Source organism: Pieris brassicae, chromosome 7, assembly GCF_905147105.1.
Source record: "Pieris brassicae chromosome 7, ilPieBrab1.1, whole genome shotgun sequence".
NCBI classification, from domain to species: Eukaryota; Metazoa; Arthropoda; class Insecta; order Lepidoptera; family Pieridae; genus Pieris; species Pieris brassicae.
The window spans coordinates 3,161,714-3,186,508 of NC_059671.1; the positions used below are offsets into that span (position 1 = coordinate 3,161,714).

At 33.5% G+C, this 24,795-nt stretch overlaps 1 protein-coding gene across 3 annotated transcripts in view; it reads right to left on the bottom strand.

Moving 5' to 3' along the window:
* Positions 1-24,795, bottom strand: part of LOC123711848 (CD151 antigen) — a 167,360-nt gene that overhangs the window by 82,639 nt on the left and 59,926 nt on the right. For 2 of the 3 annotated variants that reach the window (XM_045664685.1, XM_045664683.1), the window contains exon 3: positions 10,630-10,670. The exons of the other annotated variant lie outside the window; for it this stretch is intronic. The gene's annotated coding sequence lies outside the window, so the exon portion shown is untranslated. The remainder of the gene's footprint in view (positions 1-10,629; positions 10,671-24,795) is intronic. 3 annotated transcript variants of the gene reach the window in all.

Here is a 24,795-nt window from a genome sequence, read left to right on the forward strand (position 1 = left end):
ACAAATGAATGGCCCCAAAGCTGCAGCAGCCACTCATTATTAACGATTTAAACATGTAGACTATAAACGCGATTTGAAATAAAACATTATTTATTATTAATTCCGATGTACTGCGATATGTGTTCGATATATCCGGAGTAGTTGTCGGCCAGGTCCAGCGGGACACGAAAAGCCAAACCTCTTAAAGTAATTTTAATTTTTTAAATTTAAATTCTTAATTTAATTTAATTTTAATTTTATTTTTAATTTTAATTTTAATTTTAATTTTAATTTTAATTTTAATTTTAATTTTAATTTTAATTTTAATTTTAATTTTAATTTTAATTTTAATTTTAATTTAATATGTTCTATATACGATCTACTGAGGCTACAAGTACAAGTTTTTCGATCCTGAGAATTTTGGACCACGTAGAGGTCCAGAAAATTTAGAAAAAATATTGCGACTGGGACAGTGTAGGGCACCAGACCTCGTGGTAATTCGCCTATTTGCTGGACCGATCAACTAAACGCCCACACCAAGTCTTACCATCACTCAGGCGCAGAAGCTTGCCGAAGACAGTGGAAGCAGTTGAGCGGCGCCACTAACACGACCTTCAGAAATGAAGAGCGCGACTGAAGATCAATGATTTATTATTGATTTCAATAAAATAAATGTGTTTAAATTATTACAAAATTGCTTTAAAAATTGATTATTTCTAAGATTAACTCTCAGATTCATGGGCATTTAGAAAGGATGTACTATTGAGAGAAAACACCTTTTAACCGGATTGAAGCTATGTATTATTATTATAAACTTATAATATAACTTTCAATGTGTCAAAGCTATATCAAAAGACTATTACGTAAATAATATTTAGCCCCTATGCTTATTATATGTTAACAGTTTATATAAATTGTTTCTATCATCAGAGATAGTAAGATAGTAGAGATATTAGACAGGTATTCGGCGCTGATCTTGTTTTGATTCATGTATAAGATACATCGGGCTATAAGAGTTATGTAATAGAGACTGCACCTGTGTCCGCCCATTGTTTGTGCACTGTAATATCTTCGCGTATATAGGGATCTCTTTTCGCTAAAGAGGATTTTATTTTGTGATAAAACCGTTTGTGTTTCATTGGAATACAATATTTTTCTTTATTCACGTTTATTTAAATTTTTGAAGTAATAAAATATTTTACGTTTTTGTTATATATCCATTGCACCTTTGCCGCATATGCAATACTGCACCCCTATGACAAAACACCATTGTAAAAGGAAGCGGAGTCCAGATATGGACAGATCAGATCAGATACCTCATATCGGACCGATCAAATCCTCAAATTAGTAATAAGTCTAAAATATAGATTATTGATCGTGATTATTGATTGGGACGATTGAATTGTCATATTTAATTAAGTTCAATAATGGTTATAATTTGATTAAAGTAATCTGGATAATAGGCCTCCGCCTATGCCAAAAGTCACGCCGAATTGCGGGTATGTAGTGTCATAATATAAAATGACACTACATACCCGCACCTAATTGTTTACCTTAATTAAGTATATGATGTACCAATTTTCTGGAAACAAAAGGCTTTATTATTATTATTAATTTAAATACATTTTGTTTTTTTCGGGATTCACCGTTGGGCCTCACTTATTTTTTTTACTTGTTACTAATATTCTTAGTATATTAAAGTTTACAAAAAAACAAACTAAAATGTATCGGAGTTTACTAACGATTCACACCCAACGAACCCAACGAACACTTCTTAATTATAATATATAATTTAACTAAATTCAAAATTATTTAAAAGTCTTTGCATTTATTTAAGCTCTTGGAGTAGTATTGGCCTAGTGGCTTAAGCGTGCGAACTTCATTTCTGAGGTCTGCCTTTCCAATCACGGCGGAGCGCGAATGGGATTTTCTTTCCGTGCGGACAATTAGCACTTGCTACTACGGAAGATGAGAAAACCAGCATGTCACACACCCAAACATCGATGACATGTGTCACACAGAGGTCTGATCACCCACTTGTCTATAATTAACATAATCGAAGGGTTACAACCTGAACCCATTTTGCGTTGTAACGCCACATTTCTCCTTACAATTGTATTGTGTAAAGTGTTACAAGCAAAACATCAAAAAAGATATTAAACCATTTAAAAGTTCTCTCTAATGTATGATATATAATTATAATTAATGTAATAAGTAATATGTAGTATGTAATTATGATAATTAATGTTTATTTTAATGTAATCATTCATTAGTAAAAGGTTATTTTGTTCATAAAACCAAACAGAATATAAAAGCAACTTTCACTTATGCCGCTTTAAACCCACAACTTTTCGTAGCCGCTTTAGATATGTAATTATAAATAGCTGGCAAATAGAGAAAAAGGGATGAATAAGTACTTCGATTCAAGAGGCAAGTATAAGTCAAGATACAGTGTGTATAGGAAAAACTTTCTTTTTGTCCGCTTTAGATGCTTCGTTGCTGACCACGACGTTCGGATATGAGCTGCCAATAGAGAGACAGAGACAGATCTAATAATATTCAATAAACACCAGTGACTAAAATATAAAATAATATATGGGATAATTCTATTTTTCGTCTGTAACAATTCTAATTATCTTATGGACGCTTTGGGAATAATAGGAATGTAGAATATTAATACAATGTCGATCAGAGCTCTGGTACAGTAAATGAAGCTGCACTATCTAGTAATTACTCGCCTTTGTGAATGCATGCCATCCATAACGGATTGCTCTGAGGAATCTTTTCAACGCTTGTGATGAAAATTATATCATTAAAGTTTTACACAAAATATTATAGTAAATTCTAACACCTGCTTATCTTTGTTGTACACAATGGTTGACATGCATTTATCAGATACATTATGCGTTTAAAAGTCTTTGCATTTATTTAAGCTCTTGGAGTAGTATTGGCCTAGTGGCTTAAGCGTGCGAACTTCATTTCTGAGGTCTGCCTTTCCAATCACGGCGGAGCGCGAATGGGATTTTCTTTCCGTGCGGACAATTAGCACTTGCTACTACGGAAGATGAGAAAACCAGCATGTCACACACCCAAACATCGATGACATGTGTCACACAGAGGTCTGATCACCCACTTGTCTATAATTAACATAATCGAAGGGTTACAACCTGAACCCATTTTGCGTTGTAACGCCACATTTCTCCTTACAATTGTATTGTGTAAAGTGTTACAAGCAAAACATCAAAAAAGATATTAAACCATTTAAAAGTTCTCTCTAATGTATGATATATAATTATAATTAATGTAATAAGTAATATGTAGTATGTAATTATGATAATTAATGTTTATTTTAATGTAATCATTCATTAGTAAAAGGTTATTTTGTTCATAAAACCAAACAGAATATAAAAGCAACTTTCACTTATGCCGCTTTAAACCCACAACTTTTCGTAGCCGCTTTAGATATGTAATTATAAATAGCTGGCAAATAGAGAAAAAGGGATGAATAAGTACTTCGATTCAAGAGGCAAGTATAAGTCAAGATACAGTGTGTATAGGAAAAACTTTCTTTTTGTCCGCTTTAGATGCTTCGTTGCTGACCACGACGTTCGGATATGAGCTGCCAATAGAGAGACAGAGACAGATCTAATAATATTCAATAAACACCAGTGACTAAAATATAAAATAATATATGGGATAATTCTATTTTTCGTCTGTAACAATTCTAATTATCTTATGGACGCTTTGGGAATAATAGGAATGTAGAATATTAATACAATGTCGATCAGAGCTCTGGTACAGTAAATGAAGCTGCACTATCTAGTAATTACTCGCCTTTGTGAATGCATGCCATCCATAACGGATTGCTCTGAGGAATCTTTTCAACGCTTGTGATGAAAATTATATCATTAAAGTTTTACACAAAATATTATAGTAAATTCTAACACCTGCTTATCTTTGTTGTACACAATGGTTGACATGCATTTATCAGATACATTATGCGTTTAAAAGTCTTTGCATTTATTTAAGCTCTTGGAGTAGTATTGGCCTAGTGGCTTAAGCGTGCGAACTTCATTTCTGAGGTCTGCCTTTCCAATCACGGCGGAGCGCGAATGGGATTTTCTTTCCGTGCGGACAATTAGCACTTGCTACTACGGAAGATGAGAAAACCAGCATGTCACACACCCAAACATCGATGACATGTGTCACACAGAGGTCTGATCACCCACTTGTCTATAATTAACATAATCGAAGGGTTACAACCTGAACCCATTTTGCGTTGTAACGCCACATTTCTCCTTACAATTGTATTGTGTAAAGTGTTACAAGCAAAACATCAAAAAAGATATTAAACCATTTAAAAGTTCTCTCTAATGTATGATATATAATTATAATTAATGTAATAAGTAATATGTAGTATGTAATTATGATAATTAATGTTTATTTTAATGTAATCATTCATTAGTAAAAGGTTATTTTGTTCATAAAACCAAACAGAATATAAAAGCAACTTTCACTTATGCCGCTTTAAACCCACAACTTTTCGTAGCCGCTTTAGATATGTAATTATAAATAGCTGGCAAATAGAGAAAAAGGGATGAATAAGTACTTCGATTCAAGAGGCAAGTATAAGTCAAGATACAGTGTGTATAGGAAAAACTTTCTTTTTGTCCGCTTTAGATGCTTCGTTGCTGACCACGACGTTCGGATATGAGCTGCCAATAGAGAGACAGAGACAGATCTAATAATATTCAATAAACACCAGTGACTAAAATATAAAATAATATATGGGATAATTCTATTTTTCGTCTGTAACAATTCTAATTATCTTATGGACGCTTTGGGAATAATAGGAATGTAGAATATTAATACAATGTCGATCAGAGCTCTGGTACAGTAAATGAAGCTGCACTATCTAGTAATTACTCGCCTTTGTGAATGCATGCCATCCATAACGGATTGCTCTGAGGAATCTTTTCAACGCTTGTGATGAAAATTATATCATTAAAGTTTTACACAAAATATTATAGTAAATTCTAACACCTGCTTATCTTTGTTGTACACAATGGTTGACATGCATTTATCAGATACATTATGCGTCTCGTGTAATAAGGTTCTTAATTACATAATACGTATAAATTTGTATTAATATTACAATATAATTTCAATTTTTCTTGTAAAGAAAAATAAGTTTACAATAGTGAAATGGAAACATGAATGAGGTATAGGTTTTCTCACCAACACGTTGAACTAAATTAAAACACAATATAAATAAAACATAAGAATATATTAGCCTTTATGCACACATAAATATTAAAAATTGATTTTACATGAGTTTAGCTGAGCAGTTGACTAATGTCGCGATTTTCTAATGGTACTCGCGTAGACATTTTTAGCATCACAGTTTTACTATAAAATAATGAATAAAATACAATATTTAATTTCATACTAAATGCATTTACTATAGTCCTCTCAAACATAGCAAGCAAAAGGTAAATCAGCAGTTTCGTTAAGAACATCTAAGTAGCTTAACTATTTGCAAAAGCTCTCACGAATAAACTTACTAAAGAATTCTTTCTGATTCCGTTTGCTTTTAAAAGTCTTTACAAAGGGTCTACATTACTAAACTACAGCTAAAGACCGTATTTCGTAAAATTAAATCAGTCTCAATACTTAGTTGACTTAAAAATTAGCTGGCTTTGAACTGTTCCTCGCTTCAACCATTTGATATCACGAACAGCCAGCGAAAATGTTTCCAAAATGTTGACTACAAAATAGTCGTATTACAATGAGGATGATCAATGTTGAGTTATTATTCCGCGCCATTCCAAGGTAGTGGTTAGGTCAGGTTAGTTAGCATTAGACAAGGAGATCTATCGGAGAATGACTGCTGACATTTAGTAATTAGAGAGGCATCACAGAGATAGATTTCAAGGTGACATGAGAGTGGAAGTGACAGAGTAGTGATGGTACCACCTTTACGATTAACGTTATTGTATCACGTTCGTTAATACGAACATGTATTACGAAAAATATTTAACACAATATAGGAGGCTCATCTGATGATAAGTGATACCATTACCCATGAGTTTGAGGTTTATCAGTGCGTAGCCGGTCTTTTGAGAATTGGTACGCTCTTTCTTGATGGATCCTAAGTCGAATTGTTTCGGAAATACTTCAGTGGGCAGCTGGTTCCACATAGTGGTAGAGTACAAAAACTTCCTTAAACACGCTCTATTGTGGTAAGACAAAGGTCGAAGTGATACGGGTGAATTTCGTATTCTGCCTCGGCATCCGACGATGAAACAGCTGAGTTTCAGCAGCAGGTATTCTTTGAACAACTTCCCTGAACACTCTAAGTGGTAAATGCAGTAGAAGAGGGTAGATAACCCGAAATATCTAACGCCACGGGATCAAACCGCTCGGGAAGGTATAGGCCGCATTTACGGAGTTAAGTACCTATATAACGTAAGAACATAATATTGTAAAATTTTAATTAAAATCATCATTTAGCTAAACTGAGACGAAGACAGTTGTTCTGAGACAATTTGGTTTGAAACATTGTTGTCCAAGTTTGTCAATTTAAACAAGAAATGTATAACAAACTTTTTGATCATTTAGCTTTCAAAAGGAAACTCAAGAACTTGCAAACGGTACCTTTAATAATTGTAACTTTATATTATAACAGAGGTTTTTTTTACGAGTTTACGATTTGTTGTACTAAATAATAATAATAATTTATTTATTCAAGCGGACAATTATAAGTCTGTATGGTTATTATTGGGTATACAATATTTTCAAAAATCCACACCTGCAGAACTAAAAGACAAACAAAGGTAGACTGTAAGTAGCTGCCACATGCACAGGCCGATGAACTATCGACCTGTGGACATAATGTAACATATGAACCAGGGAAATAAACATATTTCTATTCTAATCTTCAGAACTTAAAACATAAGCTAGCATGTCCAAATATTTTTTTGTGGGACAATTTTTTTTTAAATATTATAATTTATAAAACAGTTATTATATGTAGTCTGCCTCCCTGTAATTGTTGTTACAAAAAAGACAAAAAGGAAAAAATCATTTATTCATATATAACATAATGTACACTAATGAACGTCAAAAAAAAAAATACTAAGGTAAGGTAAGGTAAGGTAGGGTGGACTCAATTTCCACACTTAGACGCGTAGTCGGCTGTACGGCTCTGGCTGCTTCGGTTAGAGCGACACATTCACATTGGAAAATTGTGCTTTGTGGGACCAGAGGTAGGTGTATGTTGATGTTGAGATCAAAGGAGAAAATACCAGCGCCTGAGCCACACCCTGTTTTTGAACCATCAGTGTATATACGTAGCTCATTCAGGGGCGATTGATCCTGCTCCTCTTCTCTCAGTTGTATAAGATATTTCTTGTTGAATATTAGTTAGTTAGTGATTATGTCACATGGCGCAGCTATAAGAAATAAAAAAAAAATACATTAAATGCTTCTAATTTTACATTTACTGCCAGTTCTCAAATCAAGGGCGTAGAACGGAAGAGAAGAACTGGCAATAAACTCTCCGCCAATCTTTTTAATCGCCTAATTTTTCTTTTTATTACACAACGTTTGTAAGGAGCTGCAACTACACGCAAATACGTTTCAACACTATATGACTATGTGACTACACCAATTCAAGTATGACCAGTCACAACAAGTAGCTTCCGTTCACGAGTATCGCGCATGGCCAGCCATCAGCCCCCTCGCCATGTTTTAGGAAGAGAGACCACCCGACGCATAGACGCTGCCACAAGCAAAGACATTTATAACATGCAAACCGGTTTCCTCACGATATTTTCCTTAATCGTTAAGCACACATAATATACATACAATATACATACAGAAAGTACCACAAGTAGCAACCTTTCTGAGACAGAAGACAGTTTTACAGGGGGGGGGGGGGGGGGATTACGCATATCTATATTCCGTCAATCAATAAAAACATGTTTATTATTATTTCAAAAAGGCTTCGAGATCTTAGATCTTATACAATTATTTATAAAGTTTAAATAAATTTCACTTAAAATATAATCTTAACATGTAATCCCGCGATTTACATGTTAAGATAAACCTTATTGTTTTATAAGTTTCTTCTCGCAACGTCGGGTAGACCAAGAAACCACGTAAGAAACCTTATATTCTGTGCTAGACTGGTGTGAAGGCGAGACGTATAATTTCTAAGACCCAGAATACGAGCAAACAGATTATAATAGTCTTACTGCGCTAGTCTGAACGGCTTTTGGTCTAAGAATGCATATGTTAAATGCGTTTATTTATTTATTTACACTTCGTTACACTACAAAATAAAAATAAAAATTAACATAATTAAATCAAAAGGAGGGCAACTGGCGGCCTTATCGCTCACGAGCGATCTCTTCCAGGCAATCACTGTGAGTAAAGAAAAAATAAATGTATGAAATAAGACAGGCAAGTAGTGCAAAATACATGTAATACACAGTTATTAAAACAAAAACTAAACAGGAATAAAATATTAAAGATACATTAAAGAGTAAAAAGACACATAAATCACGATAATTTAAGATAAGTCTGACATCAGTTAGTAGTTAGCAAGAAAGTTTGTTCATGATTATATACTTTATATAGTAGAAGTACAGCCTTATCAAACACAGCCTGTTGACTTCTTACACATTCCCGGCTTCCAAACAACGTTGTCCTTCATAGCACGAATAGATGATAAATACGTATGTACCAACAAAATGTACCAGTAATATATTCGCGCAGTCCAGTAAGCTGCGATTTTAAGGGAAGTTTCAAGTGTGTGTGTGTGTGTAAGTGTGTTTTTCACTTTGTCGAAGAATGGTCCAGTAAAAAAATCATGCTTTGCGGATAAAGGATTATTGTGTGTTACTTGCCGACCGCCGGATGCCAGTTCATTAAGAATTTTTCATGAAAATTTTGTTTACAGCTTCTCTTCATTTTTTGTAAACCTTAATATGTATATTTTTAATTTTTGCAAAAGAATTTATTGGAGGGATTTAGGTTTAATATTAGAATTTCGTTTCAGAAACCTTTTACGTAATTATGTATTTACAGTCTTTATTCGCGGATGTTTGGCGGACACATGCCACTTCTTCTATCTGGGCATGGCATGGCATAGACATGTCTGAAAATAATTTCAAACATGTCTAACGTATATTGTCTTATCACATCAGTAACGTATTTTTATAAGTATCTGATCTCTTGTAATATATGTGATTGTCTATGGGCGGCGTTATCACTTAACTTCTTATAAAAACTACCTATGATGAGACCTGCACCTCTTTTATTATTTTAAGTATCAATTCTTGCAAGCCTAGATTGCAAACTTAGAACAATGTTTATTTTAAGCAGGCATTGAACCTGATTGGAAATTTACATTACGAGGTGTGCAAGAGTTTTTGAGGGTTCTGAATTTGTGTTGGTAAACTTAAATTTAGTAGAATACGTACGAATAATGAGCAGTGTTATCCTGGTGCCTTTATCATGCTACTATCATTTAGTGAACATTTAAACACTCATTTTCATTAAGAAAACATCCTAAAGAAACCGGCATGTCTTATACCGATGGCGTGTCAGGCACAGAAGCCTGATTACCTACATATCTATTCGGGAAAAAAAATCCCGAAACAGATAAAGAAATCTGAAGGCCAAGATCTAAAAGATTGTAGCGCCAATTTTTTACTGTTTTCAAAACACATTATATATGTAGATAATACTTATAATGTATCCACTATCCACATTCTTAGCACTAGAAAGAAATGCAAGCAAAATCATTCTAAAAAACTTTAGCTAGCACTGTAGTTTTAATGTTAGCTACTCAAGTAGCTGTTTCATGGCCTTATCATACAATCGGTTACTTCGAGAAAATGGCACCAATAACAGTGAACTTCTTAAAAAGATTTTGATGTTTCAAATGCCCTGTACTAACGTTAATTTTCATTAGGTTTCATAATTCGACAAGTGGTAATTACTAATACTCCTTATTATTAATATTAAATATTAATTTATGCAAAAGAATTAGCGATAAGACTTAAACAGTATTGTATTACTATTTACGACTAGTAATCATTTCGAAGCGTAGTTCCTTAATTTCATTACAATACGGAGCATGGCTTTATGTGCCACACAAATTCAGAATCAAAGAAGCTAAAAGCATCGGAGGACATGATTATCTTAAGTTTAAGCCGCCATAAAAGGTGAATCTGCCATTTTAATAATTTAAATTTCATTTTAATGTACTGATTTGAATGACGTTATTTTTCGTGAAAACTCACTGGCGATAGTAGTATTTTATTTGCACTATTTCTTCATGTGTCCTTTTTTTTATTGTCCAGTTCACTGTTTACATAGGTTTGAATTGCTTTGTTATGTTGCATTAGTTTTGTCTAAATAACAGTTATTTATTTTTGCGCTTCTTGCACTTAATTTTTTGTTCTCAGTCAGCCTGGAGACAGGTCGCTCGAAAGCGATAAGACTAACAATTGTCCTCCTTATTATTTAATTATGTCAATTGATAATAGAATTGTCAAATTTCTGTGTTAATAAATAAATTGTAGATATAGGTTTAGTATGAACAAGCTATATACCATTGTTATTATCTTAAATACTTACGATATTTGTCAGGTCTGATTTCTTGAAATTACTACCCCAATCTGTAAAAAAAGATTTAATAAATAATATACAACTATATTAACTGTAAACACTACAAGCTTTTAGCTTACTGAGTAAAATATATATTTTGACAGTTCGTTTGTTAATAATTGAAGGGCGATGTGAACATATATTCAAAAACTCTTTGACGCAAAAGGTAAAGTAAAACACACTATTCTATAAACAAATAAAGTAATTTAATAATTATTTTGATTCAAATGATACAGCATCAATAAAAAACACATCATATTTGCTGAAACAACAGAATGGCGAGCGCTAAAGTACCAAATGCCATATCAAAGTGGAAATCCTGAACATTTGTTGGAAATACTACTGACAACAGTTCGTACTCACGCAAAGGTAAGCTTTGTGCAAAATAATTTATGGACTTCGTGTTCCTTTGTTAATTTTGTACGTCTCTATTTAAAGCGCGATTCAAAAAAATAAAGCAATAAAAACTAGTGCTTATATGTATAACTGCGTGAAACATAATTCTTTTATTTCATATAATTGATACAAGAATTAAAATAAGCACAATTTGAACATTTGTATAATAAGGGACAATGCAATTCATGTGACTTCGTTGTGTTAAACTCAATATCGGTCTTTAATGCAACATTAAGTGGTGCATCTTCCAGCAAGTTAGTACCGCGGCACAGTCACCAATTGTTGTCATCTGCCATGCAGAGTGTGGTTAATCGATGCTCGCAGCCTAGCTGACACTTCTACATTATCCAGTTAGGATTTTGTATAAGTACCGCCTCTTCGTCTATATATCCCTTCTAGCCCTGAGTGTAACGAAAAAAACGAAGGTCTGACATAATCGGGTAGAACGGGTAAACTCAAAAACATTAAAAACACTTGTAAAAAACAAGTCAGTAAAATGTTGTGAGATTCATGTAATACTAAGTCGGTTAATGTATTCAGTCCCTTCTTAAGGGATCTAATCTAACAACATCCAATAATGATTATATAAATATTAAAAATCTTTCATGTTTGGTAACTAAAATTCGGGATTCCAATTATACCCACAACGAAGTAGAACGGTCAAACGGCATGAACTTCGAGAAAGGGCTGGTTTGGTACGGCAGTCGCTGTCTAGCTGTGTGCTGCTCTCAGACCCATGATATAGATATCACGAGTTAACTTGCGAAATCATCGCGTTTCTATTTGATGTTTTACATATGCGTTATAGCGTCATGTTCGCCTTTAAGAAAATCGACATACGCAAGATAATCCATAAATTCCTATACGGTTTTCTACAGGTATTTTTCATGCGACTTCCCTACATTTAAATATAACTTATCTTTATAATAATCTAATTAAAATAATAAAACTACTATGCACTATCAACATATTATTAATGATTAGTAGCTACGAAAATAAATGTATGATTCAATGATAAAAACTTGTAGACTAATGGAAAATGACAAAATATTACTTTAGTTATAATGGTGCATTTTAAGAACAGTGTTTGCCTAGTGGCTTCAGCATTCTCATCCCTGAGGTCGTAGGTTCGATCCCCGGTTGTACACCAATGGACTTTCTTTCTGTGTGCGAATTTTTAACATTCTAACTCTAACGGTGAAGGAAAACAACGTAAGGAAACTGGCTTGCCTTAGACCTTAAAACGTCAACGGTGTGAGTCAGGCACAGAAGGCTGATCACCTACTTGCCTATTAGATTAACAGATGATCACGAAACCGATATAGAAGTCTGAGGCCCAGATATAAAAACGTTGTAGCGTCATTGATATATTTATTTTGTAACAGTGCATTTAGACTAATTATATTTTTAAGAAAAAAAAACCTTAATTTGTTATTTTTTTTTATAATCTCAAAAGGTATTTCATTCATATGTTCAGTTTTATTCAGTTACATAGTAATAATAATAACAATTAAAGGTTAATAAATATAAAATAAAAAGTTGTGTCCCTGTGACAGTGTACCGTTTACGCTGGCAGCTTTTGTCTCTGTAATGCGATATTTATTAGTTGAGCGAGGAAAGCACCAGCTCTGGGGTCACCAGTCTATATATACTATCTAGCAGGCGCCAACTTAACTCTTTAATTAGCACCTGTGCTCTTGACCCCCACAGCCCAAATTTTTGAATTTAAGCAATTGTTTTAAATATTAAATTAAAATAAATACAACATTTATAATAATGTTTGTTAATAATGAATTAATTTTAATGCAACGTAATCCTATATGGTATAAAAATGCGATGTAGTGAAAGCGTGGATGTGGAGAATTTTCAAACCTTATACGACAGTACAACTTTCGTTGCGATATCGTCTGGAAAAGTTTTAATAGATTTCACTGCAAACAGCAATAACCGGAGTTTACTTATAACAGAAAATCTTAAAAATAAAGGATTGTGTAATTTCCCTAAAATGCACGCATGGCGAAGCTATTTCTAATATGCTGGAGTATATGTTCTCGTCCGTTCTACACTCTTGAAATATGGCAATAAATAAAAATTTATTTGTATAAAAATAAATGTTTAAATAAATTTTGACTTAATTTGCCATATTCTCGATGCGCGTCAATTATGCAATGCAATGCAGGCATGCCTAATGCAACATAGATTATGTTACGGCTGTGACTGATACTTAACCCACACACTATGTAAACCTATGTTATATAATTCGATCATTAAAGATAAATCTCCGTTTTTCTAACTGCGTATGATTTTCAGTTTTTAACGAGATGCGTAACACGCATAATGTACGTTAAATAAATTCTGTTTAAATCTGTACGAAGAGCTAGATATTTATAAGGGAGTATATACAACATCGTTACTGCTGTAATTAGATCAGAGGGACGGGTTTATTTTTTTTACATAATATATTACAAACGCCTACGGAATGCCCAAAAAGCGCAGTCATGCAGCACATGGACACCTCTTTTTAGTATTGGCATTGCCGGGATTTGAGGAAAGAGTACACTCTAACTTTGTTGTTATAGTTGGAGATTGTATCCCTCAGAAAAGACCTCCCACTGGTAGTCGATTCCATAGTTCGCTAGTTTGTAAAAGAAAGTTGCCTTGTGAAACGGACCGTGAAAGACTTCCAGCTATCTAGGTCATATTGATGAAATTTGGAATTGATAGGGCTCGAACGGTGTTGAAACGAGGCACGAGGAATCATTGCATACCATTCCTCAGACCACTCACCATAGTACACTTTGTAGAGAAACGCAAAGAGATGAAAAAAACCGATCAGTAATACATTGTATATTGACAATTCGACAAGCCCATCGCTGAATTTGGTTGTTAATTCTTTTTTGAACATATTTCATATAGGTTGCATAACGCAACCTATTGTTGTGTGTTGACCTTGTGAGGGTGGTTCATCAGAGAGGTCGTAAGTTTGAACTCGACTGTGCGTTAATGGAATACGGGATGCTTAAAACTACAGTAATATAGGTTATCGTAGGTGCCTGACGAGTCCATTAGAAGAAAAATATCACGACAAGCTCAAAATCTCACCATTTGTAGCTCTAATATTTTTTACTAATGTTCGAAGACATGATGTCATGCTATTAGCATACTGTGTCTATATAAGTATTTTGCGGTTAATTGAAATCCAATTACAATAGAACATACCATATGCGCACTTGAGGCGTAGTTCGGTGTTCAATATGGAGGCGTATTGGCATTCAACACGTGGTTTACGGCCGGGCGGCTTTGAAGCCTCATTTGTTTCTGTAATATATGTGCCGGTAGCAGCCAGTGGATGGCGCGTATAATACATATCCACATTACGAGATAGCTAAAAGCACCAACTTATGTATTATATTCATAAGTATTTCTGTGTGAAAAACGACTGACGCTAATTTGTAACTTTTATCGAACCTTGCGATTTTACATGTATGTACAACTTATCACACCAAATTATTATTAGGGATTTCTCATGGAGATATCTTGCAGGTTACAAAATTAATGAGAAAAAAAACAAAAAAGAACTTGGCGATTAAAAATGATTGAAATGAATGAAAGAGATGATTATTCCCGTTTATTCTACGCCCTTGATTGAAGAAGTGAAAAATGATCTTCATGAAAAAAAATATTTTTACTATTACAGTATTATTGATGTTTTTATAATTATCATAGAAATAACATCAATCTGTGCAAGTAATCTTTTAAAATATTTTGTAAATATACAATGACTATGTAGCATTGCTAAGAGTGGAAGAATTTTTGAAATCGTTCAAAGTTTCTTAATTATTATGTTTTTGGATGTTTAAAAATATTTCCCATTCAGAGAAGGTTTTCCCTACGATGACTTTAAAAAAGAGCAAACTTCTCGCCAGAGGCCGGCAACGCCTACAAATATGGGTCCGTGAGCTATACTGTTCCTAAGCTCGTTTGTCCCTCTTTTTTATAAAATTTGTGTAGATTTCTATGTACTATCATCCAATTCAACTGATTATTGGAAAATACTTTCGTGTTTCTATTATAATAATTCCAAGCTTCCATTGCTTGTCAATTGTCAGGCATGATATTGACAGTTAGAGGATTTGGCACGGATTATCGTAATAAATTCACAGGGCAGGGATTACATTATTTGACAGATAAATGGAGAAGAGTAGTGTTGGCCTAGTGGCTTCAGCGTGCGACTTTCATCCCTGAGGTCGTTGGTTCGATCCCTTCGATTTTTTCTATGTACGCATTTAATATTCGCTCAAACGGTGAATAAAACCATCGTGGGGAAACCGGCTTGCCTTAGACCCAAGAAGTCGACGGTATGCATCAGGCACAGAATTTTGATCACCTACTTATCTATTCGATTAACAAATGATCATGAAACAGATACAGAAATCAAAGGCCCAGACCTATAAAGGTTGTAGCGCCATTGATTTAATTTTAATTAAGAATCTATAATACAAAATTAATGTATTTAATTGTTAATCATATTTTATAAATGCTGAATAACATATTTTCTGGTTAGCGGTACTACATGTTGAAATAAACAAAATATATACTTTCATTTATTATTCTCGAAGGGGTTGGCAGAGACCACGGATCTAAGCTTGGTTCTGACGAACCTCTCTCGCTTCGTCCACTTTCATGATTCATACTCATCCAGTACTTTTAACTTGTCCCACTGTCTGGTCTGGATTAGGTCCAGGCATGTACGACAAGGCCTACCCAATCCAACTTCACCATCCACGGTTGCCTTGTACTTGTTAACTGCTTCTCATCTGTTCTACATGACCAAACCACCTAAGCATTCCCTTTCATATCCCTCGTCACTTAATAAAATTGAATGCATATAAATTGGGTTATTTATGGGATCATACTTCCGTTATAAAGACCATACTTAAGTTATTTTTAGTGATTAGTTAAAATAATCACTTATAATAACCGCATGTCCAGCTATTACAAATGTCAAAAGCGGAACTATGAAAATTAATTATTAACGTAACCACTCGTGATATTGGCGATTGATGATCGTTCTAATTTGCACGGGTTTCTTAGCTAAGTAAAATCACCGTTCCGTTAAAGCCTTCCACTAGGGCGATAAGAACTAGATTAAGAACTGTAAAATCTAAGCCGATATTTAGATAAACCCGGTAATTTAGCTGAAGGGTTTGATCCCAGCATGGCTATCCAAATTTAAAAAATGTTACTGTTATATATATCTATATACCTATATATATATAAAGTTCCTCAAATGCGGATCACAAATAGAAGTACAAAGAACAAAATAATTCTTACTGATCTTGATTAAGGAATAATAATTTAAATGGTTTTATGTAACTTTAGCGAATTTCCACGTTGTTATTTTAGTACAAAGACTTCAGAGTCAAGTATCTTCGAAATACAACCGCGAAACATTGAATGAGCGTGCTTACTTTAAAATAACAAAGGTATGAGTTTAATTAGTTTCCTTTGTAAAATAGGGGGAAGATTAAATTAGATTCCTTTCCCACTTTGACATTTTTACTCTTGGCTTTATTCGATATTAATAATTACTCACAGCTTTATATAATATATACACACAATTTTATTAATTTTGGTTTGTTGCTTTTGTGTATGTCGGAGCAATGGCACTGGTGTCAACTGCCAATGTCATTATGTCACAGAACTCGTAAATTGATAATATCAAAGTCAAATTAGTTCAAAACCGTTAATCAAAAAAAAAAGATTCGTTGTTCCATTATTATTAAGATCTACAAATTATCGAGTATTTCACAGTCCATGGTAATAGTGATTCCATAGTCAACATTATTGAAAGTAATTATTTATGTCAGAATGGTGTAAGTGTCAGCCGCTATTGTCATTATAATTTAATAACATCGGCTTACTCAAGATATCTTGTAGTGTATGTAGAAAATCGAAAATTAACTTTGTATGAAAATCACAGTTCGTGTCGCCAAATTTTCATACAAATTTATTTTATTTATTTGATTTGACAATATTGCTAGATCTATAAATTAAAAACTATTCAATGGTCGAAAATATTAGTGATATTAGTAGTTATTAAAATATGTAGTTGTTTATATTGATTAGTTGAGTTAAATAATATAATTACGAGATTTTCCTCGTCAAGTAAATTATGTCACATAGCATCGGTATTGCGTTACGTCTAAAACCGATAGCGCGTGTGTGGAGTGTTGAGTTTTTGTGCCGTCCCAAGGACATCAGCGCTACAGATATGGCGAGAACTACATCGAAATTGTAAACAAAAACGTCGTATCGTTATCGCGCGTATTAGAAGGTTGAGAAGGTCTATAAAAAAATATCAGTTATACAGATACAATAATCCAAGGAATGACTACAAGAGTGGTGGAATCTGGTGAAGTTATTCACCCTGTATGGCTAGATTTAAGGATTATGTATTGCAGCGTTTACGTCTTGATACTATACGCAAATATCTGTCATTAGTAGTTGTCATTAGCTTAAATCAAATTATTATTAGATTTAAAACTTAATATAATGATTAAAAAATGTATACAGCAAATTTTGTCTGGTAATTTTTATACAAAATAATTTAGTTGTATAAAAGTTTATACTATTTTTAGTTAAAATTCGGCCTTGAGTATGCTGTAAATAAATGATAATTATTTATTTATTATGGTATTTGCCACTAAATTAAAGGCAAAGTGCTTTATAGTGTTGGAGAATATTTAGACCATAAGTTTATATGGCTTGATTGTGTTTTTTTTAATAATTAATCAATCCGAATGTACACTTTGCAAATAAACTATTGTCAAAACCTACATATTATCAATATATTTAAATATTTCCTATGTTTTTAAATATTCTAGATTTAAAATAAGAAATAAGTAAGACGTAACAGCTAATATATATATTAGGTTCAACACGTAATATCTCGAGGGCAGACGTGCAGAAAAGTGCAGCTGACGTCTCAACATTTAATGTGAGAAAATTCAAGCTTATTGCAATATGTCTAGAATGTTAACTCTAATTGCGTTTCTCGAATGTTTTATAAGACCAGTATATAACATTTAGTAGAAACACAATTTCAGAGTTTTGGAAAATTCTCTTCTTTGAAATTTCTTTAAGTACAATTGCTTTTTATATATTTTTATCTTTAATTAACGAATAGTGTGGCTGCAACACGATAAAGGAAATATTTTCTCATGTCCTGTTTGACTCCTGTGTCTACATTAAAGAAAACTATACGTACGATTAATGATTAATTTGACAGTAGGTAAATTAAGGTTTTTTTAAAGTTCTTTAGAATAGACAAAAAGAAAGTACGTGTAAGTGCGTAAGTGTAAGTAGTTTTCCACAGTACGGTTCCCCGTAGTGTCTTCTATATAAGAGGATGTGCTTCGAACTAAATATACTAAAACATTCGTAAAATACGGAAACTGTGAGCAATCCTTATTAACTTTGCTAGTCATAGTTCTGATTACAGGTCTAGCTTATGACTCATGAAACTAAACTAACTAATCGTTTAAGCGAATCATTGATTCTCTATAAATAAGATGATTCCTAGAAATACCCACCTACGGAAATGTTTATACAATGACTAATATTTTTCATTAGTGTAATATTCGGGACATAATTATTATATACTTTTGAAAGGAGATGTATGTTGGATTTTAAGCATGATAACTATCGACATCTTTATATATTCTATAGTGACTAAACCGTAGCAATATTATTTATTTATTAACACTTTGTTGCATTACAATATAAACATTAAACATAATTAAATCAAAAGGAGGGCAGGGCAAATGGTGGCCTTATCGCTTTCGAGCGATCTCTTCCAGGCAGCCACTGTGAGTGAATAAAAATATATTAAATTAGATAAGGTAAGGAAAAAGAGTAAAAATACGTTTTACATAGTTAAGACAAAAGTAATATTGTGTATATTATGTATTTAATTTTTTTTTTGACAGTATCGTAGTAGTCGTTTGGCTTAGTACAACACAACATTGAGAAAGTAAACAGTAAAGATAGTGTATGTATTTTTGTGACTAAAATAAAATAAAATTAACTTTTATGCTATACAACAAAACGTATTAGAAAATACTTTTTTTCCGATTTAAATTGTTTTTTGATATAGAAATATTGTTTATGATCATTGACACGCAATTTAATCCTATGAAGTGAATTTTTATATGTGATTTTTGAAATTGTATTTAATTAATTCTTTGACTGTATTGAAATGCATACTACTAAAATATGCATTAGTTTAGTCAAATATAGTGTTTTTTTGGTATTATTCGATAGTCTTTAGTACTTCAATGCGATTCCAATACTTTGACTTTCCAATAAAACTGAGAAAGCTTTTTGGAAAACGAATTCATCACATTAAAAGCTTTGAGCTTTTAAGAGAGTTTCCATGTTCGTAAAACATTACATATCTTGGTTTTATTCTCAGTTTCAAGTCATTAGAATTTTAATGGAATTCGAACGCACATTTAAAAAATATGCTTATTACGGAGACAGTCAAGAAAAATATTGTTACGTATATAATGGATGCATTTATCATTTTTTAAATATCGAATTGTAATCACTTGGACGATGTTCATTAATTACATTTTTGCTTCACTTAATTTAGGTACTTTTTAGTTAGAAGATAACTATTTAGTACTATGAGTAGATTCATAGTACTAAATAGTTATCTTCTAACTAAAAGGTACAGGTATTTCAGAAATAATAACCAGAAATATTATAATGAAGAAGAATCAGTGGCGCTACAACCTCTTTAGGTCTGGGCCTCAGATTTATGAAAGTGATATTTTTTTAATCTAATAGACAGTATGCGATCAGCCTACACACACACAGGCCAACGACTTTTTGGGTCTAAGACGTGTCGGTTTCATCACGATGTTTTCCTTCATCGTTCGAGCGAATGTTAATTGCACACATAGAAAAAAATCCATTGGCGATATTTTCCAAGCAATTCCCTCTAAGGACAAAATAGATAAGAAAATACCAATGTGATCCAGTGATTAAATCGTAGAGTTTTATCTTAAGCATTATTTTTATTATTATAAAAATACCTTGTACAAATAAATATTTAAATGATAAAATGTTCCTAAGACCCTATAAACGTTTTTGTAATAAATATCATCGAAATACTCCTTATTAAGTATCAAGTTTCTCGAGTGGCAATATACACATAACTTGAAACTTTATAGAGTGACCTCTCCTAAAAGTTCCAAAGAGATATTTGTTTATGAAACAAACAGACGAGTAAACCTAGCATGGAACAAATTTTGGGCAATTAAAGAAGTTCTGAAATCCGACCTTAACTTAAATATAAGAAGAACAGGCATGGACACATGCACACTTCCGTGTCTGTCACATCGTTGTCAAACATGGATTTTCAACAAGGCGCTTATAAAGAAGGTTGGCGTATGCCAAAGCGCTATGGAGTTCGATCTTCGATTGAAACATAAAGATAAAGTGAAAACGGTGTGATACGAAGCCGAACATAGACGTCGTCACACATACCAAAGAGTTGAAGTGGAAATGGGCCTGTCACATTGCCCGCTTTTGTGATGGCAGATAGGTTAAGAATACTTACTTGGAATGGCCCAGTGGGAAGAAGAAAGAGAGGTCAGAAACTTGGGAAGAATTGGAAACTTGTCGCAAGGAAGTGAAAGATCTTGGAGAGGCCTTCACTCCGTCGTTGTTCGTGTACTAGTGTAAAACATAAATAACAGTAGTTTAGTGACTACAACTCGTAAAAAGTGGTACTCGAATAAAGACTAAAAACTTACGTTAATATTTAACAAAATAGTTAGTGTCTATGTTGGACTGTAATGAACAGTGAACCAGCAACAAAAACGATACTATAAATCTGCCCGCATCTGAGTTGCCCTTTCCAGATTCATTGCGATCTCAAAGTAGAGCTTAAATATTTTATTAACATATTTTAACAAAGAAATTATCTGTTCCCGAAAATCTCTTCCCAACATTTTCTCTTTAAGATAAATTCGTGTAGATGTCATCAGTAATTTATTTAGGGAGCAATTTGGTTTGTCTTGACGCACCCTTGACCTTATCTATCCGTTAGAATATAACAAATATTAATTATTCCATTTCTCGCAATTTTTGCGTATAATTAGTATACTATTATCCCATATATATCAAGTAATATTTAAATTAATATATTTATAGAATTCTTTTAGTTTGAAGTATTTAATTATTTATTATGAGTATGTATTAGGTCCTTACATATGAAATTGGTGTTTTGTCGAACTGGCCACTTTGACCTCAAATACCTCCTCTTTGGTTAGGAATTTCAAATTCAAATTTGTACACCTATTTACTCATGTATTTGTGCTTTGATGACCGTCATTCATTTGTTTTTTTCATCTGTTTTTTTCTGTTTGCGTCACTCATTTTACAAAATGGAAAACTTAAAGTATCGCATTATTTACGAGTACGAGTTCCGCCGTGGCACTAGTGCTGCGGAAACGACTCGAAGAGTGAATGATGTGTATGGCGGTCATGTTGCAAAAGAAAACATAGTTCGTTTTTGGTTCCAACGTTTTCGTTCTGGAAATTTCGATCTGCAGAACAAGCCCCGTGGACGGCCTGAGACCCAAGTTGATAATGAGGTATTGAAGGCTATTGTGGAAGCGGATCCATCGCACATGACGTCCGAATTAGCTGCGGGCTGCGGTGTTACTGATAAAACTGTTTTAATTCACTTGAAATGCAAATTGGGAAGATTAAAAAGCTTGAAAGGTGGTACCTCACGAATTTACTGAAGCAAACCGGCAAACGCGCGTCGACTGCTGCGTTACATTACTGAACCGGCACTAATGAAGGTATTTTAAACCGAATTATTATCTGTGATGAAAAATGGATTCTTTACTTTAATCGGAAGCGGTCAGCGCAATGGTTGGATCCTGGCCAGCCAGCCAAATCCGGCCCCAAGCGCAAATTAACCCCAAAAAAGTTACTTGTAAGCGTTTGGTGGACTAGTGCCGGTATTGTTCATTGCAGTTTTCTCGAATCTGGCCAGACTATTACGGCTGATGTCTATTGTCAGAAATTGCAAACCATGATGGAAAAGGTAGCGGCTAAACAGCTTAGGCTGGTCAATCGCTCCACGCCACTGCTACTTCACGACAACGCTAGACCACACACTGCACAACAGACGGCTACCAAATTAGAAGAGCTTCAATTGGAATTTCTAAGACATCCTCTGTACCTACCTACCTTGCTCCAACAGATTACCATTTTTTTCGAAATTTGGACACCTTCTTGCAAGGGAAAAAAATTAACTCTGATGGGGCAGTCCAAATCGCCTTCACAGATTTTATTGATTCCCGTCCGACTGGTTTTTTTAGTAAAGGGATCAATGAACTACCTATGAGATGGTAAAAGTGCATAGATAACAATGGTTCATACTTTGATTAATTAAATATATTATATTTAAAAATATTCGACTTTTTGTTCCTCCCATACAAAACGCCAATTTCATAGGTAAGGACCTAATATTTACAGCAGGGATTATGTGGGACTCAAACTTAATTTATAACTCCACCCACTGAAACCTGACTGATGCTATGCAATACCAAAACAAAACCAGTCCAGCCCAGTCAACCCAATATTATTATTTGACGAAATAACAATATCGTGACGTAACCGGGATGTTTGAACGAAGTTACCTATTTCCATATCTATAAACGATCTCACTCTTTCAATTTTTACGACTGCTCAATGAGGTATAACCGCGATAAAAATCGTGTCCATACATTTCAATAAATCACATTTTACTTTATAAAACTATAGAAATTCGTGCAACGTTGAATCTTTGAATCAATGTTAGTATGGAAATACCATTTCAGGTGAATGAGACATAAATTGTTCGTACTTTAGGAACTTTCGCCCAGTTTGGAAGCGGTTACCCACTAATGTGTGCTTTTAACTCGCGTTTGTCATCGAGTTTTTAATGTTATGAAACTCTGTGACCGTACAGCCAACTCGTTGGCTATTTCGTAAAATCGTAACTGAGAAGGCTAATTCACATATTGACGAAAATAAATACGTAAAATTTGGTGCAACTTGCCGAAGTGTTGTGTAAAATGCAGATTGTTGCAGAAAATATGGTAACTTTTTACTAGCGTCACTTAATTTTTTTACAACAAAGATTACGCCTAAATAAACTGTAGAAACTTTACCAGTAGTACTTTTTCGTTTTCTAAGTAGGGTTTTCTGAGATCGCTTCTAAGTGGCCCGATACTTCCTTAAAACTTTATGTTATTTGAATGTATATGTATCGCAGCCAACTAGCTTAATTAGCCATTCAGTCAACAGCCTAGCCTCTTTACTAAAAAGCCTATATGATATTCAGCCGTAGCGTTTGTTACATGTCATAAACTGGCTGGCTCATGCTTAGGCCATCCGACCGTGTGACCGAAATAAAAATGCTGAATTATTTGACATAAGAAATTCTTGATTTACTGTATCTGAAATGTTATAAATTAGTATTCTTACACTAAATCTTAGTGTCAGTCTTCCATACTATTTTTCATAAAACATTGGAAATCATCAAATTTGTTGTTTGCCATCGCTGTATTTATAGTAAGTTAACATCATTCAGACCGCTAGTTAGTAATCGCTGTTTAGTAGACTAGGCTGTTGATTGAACTGCTAATTAAGCTTGTTGGCTACGTCAAATGAACCAAATATGTAAATCAACAAAGTGTTAAAAGAATTGGGAGACCATTTAGTCATGTCCAATGGAGCCAATCTATTTATGTAAAAGGTATAATACTAAATGAAAGAAAGAAAAAAATGGCATGAACTCTCATGAGAGTTCATGACGGTTTCATGAAACCGTCGGATACCTGGTGGAGCTTTGATGATGGTGTTGCGAATGAGAGCGTGTCCGATTAGAAATATAATACTTTATTTTATAGATTTTGATTTATTTAATCATTCTTAATGTGAAAATATGTAGTCCATTGTGAGTGTTCACAGACTTGGAAGTCTACAAGTTCTTGGAATTTCAATTTTGCGTTTTCAACTATATAATAGAGGTTAAGTTTCACGTCTTAGTAAGTTAATTTGTGAACCATGTGAACCATTTAGCGTTAACTGAGAAGAACCACAAAATGTGCTCGCTCTCAGATACTAATGGTGGAGGTGACAGAATTAAGGAAATCTAACAGTAGTATTTAATACATATTTTATTTTTAAATGCTGTATGCGTATACAATTACAGTACAAGTATAAAACACTTCTTTTATTTCATTGATATTTTTTTTCTAAGCACTGTCACACGTATACGGTTATCGGGACTTTGACCAACGATATACTATCAACTATGACTTCTTTCAAACGAGACTAATTTTATGCCTATGTGTATAAACTTGAAAATTGTTATTTTTGTATAGTTTGGGGATTTTAAGCGATGAACTTATGAAGAGTTTCGTAATGACCAAGCCGATGCCGAGGTCTGAGTCTCTCTCGCCCTTACGCTAGCTGCGAGCTACTCTTTCCAAAATAGCCAGAACTGAGTTATTAAGACCCTTAAGGCCATCGATGTTACTTAGTTAACATGTACTAGGATTAGCGAATTATTTATAAGAAATTAAAATTATTAATTCGTCTTTGTCGTAGTGTCTTGAATTTTGATAAATAAATTATTAAATGACTTATCAGAGAACATAAACTGGT